Consider the following 1,186-nt stretch of genomic DNA (forward strand, 5'->3'; position numbering starts at 1 on the left):
AGCAATAACTCATGTCCTTTTCATTATGTTCCAGATCTAGTGCTAACACTTTTTAGTCATCTCCCACAAAGTAGGTAGTTTTATCTCATTTATTCACTGGAATTTAAAGAGTCAGTTCTCAATTGTGTCAGAGAATAGTTGTCAGAGCAAACTCCCCTACAGTGGTCCCCAACCTTTTTGGTACCAGGAACCAGGACACCTATGAGAACTAATGCCTGATGATCTGAGGTGGAGCCAAGGCAGTAATGCTAGCTCTGGGGAGTGGCAGCAAATACAGATAAAGCTTTGCTCTCTCACTACTCATCTCCTATTGTGCAGCCCTGTTCCTAATGGGCACAGACCCTACCGGTCAGAGGCCCCAGCCGAGGGTTAGAGACCCCTTCACTGGAGAGCTTGTTTAAACACAGATGTTTGGCCCCACCAAAGAGTATCAGATTCGGTTAAATCTGAAGTAGGGCCTGAGAACTTGCATTTGTAACAAATTCCCAAGTAATGATGATATGTGGTCTGTGGGATGAAACTACTGATTCGGAGAACATTTAAAATTACTATAGTGAAGAATTATCTTCATTTCTTCACCGCAAATCCTAGTTCAAAGAGGTGAAGCGCTCACGCAGGAGTACACAGGGAAGAAGGTCAAGGGATGCATCATACGTTCAAGGCCTTTATGGTCAAGACATTGCCCAAAGTGGTCCAGATATCTGTGTGCGTCTCCTTTAAGACAAAGCGATGCTACGCCCCCTCTTAGGAACCTTAGGACGCGGGTTCACGGAAAATAAGAAGTACGCTCCTGGCTTCGACAGGATTGTCAGAAACTACATTACCCAGAAGGTAAGGCGTCACACATCCCAGGCGGGCGCTGGGCCAATGACGGAAAGCAGAATGGGACGTATTCTATTGTAGTGTGGGCGGGATTTCCCGCGTCTTGGCTTGGGACTCCATTTGGTTGTGGTGGGTGTGTCCATACGCGCTTTACCATCTGGAACGTGGGCAGAGCTGCTCCCCCGAAGGGTCTTCCAGACCCAGCAAAGGACAGTGAGGAGCATAGGAGCCACCTGCACGTCTTCGTATGAACCGTGACCCTGCGTGTAACGGGGTTGTCCTCCGAGCGCTCTCCGGAGCTTCGGCACCAACTATTCGTGTCCGCAGCTCCCGGAGGCGGCGTCCTGGGCCTTGTGCGTGGTCT

At 49.5% G+C, this 1,186-nt stretch overlaps 1 protein-coding gene across 1 annotated transcript in view; it reads left to right on the top strand.

Moving 5' to 3' along the window:
• Positions 1–914: 914 nt before the first annotated feature.
• The window catches only part of ZNF599 (zinc finger protein 599), a 23,791-nt gene continuing 23,519 nt past the window's right edge, over positions 915–1,186 (top strand). The window contains exon 1 of the mRNA XM_023537677.1: positions 915–1,175. The gene's annotated coding sequence lies outside the window, so the exon portion shown is untranslated. The remainder of the gene's footprint in view (positions 1,176–1,186) is intronic.

The sequence above is a fragment of the Pteropus vampyrus genome, unplaced genomic scaffold (genome assembly GCF_000151845.1).
Source record: "Pteropus vampyrus isolate Shadow unplaced genomic scaffold, Pvam_2.0 Scaffold196, whole genome shotgun sequence".
Taxonomy (NCBI): Eukaryota; Metazoa; Chordata; class Mammalia; order Chiroptera; family Pteropodidae; genus Pteropus; species Pteropus vampyrus.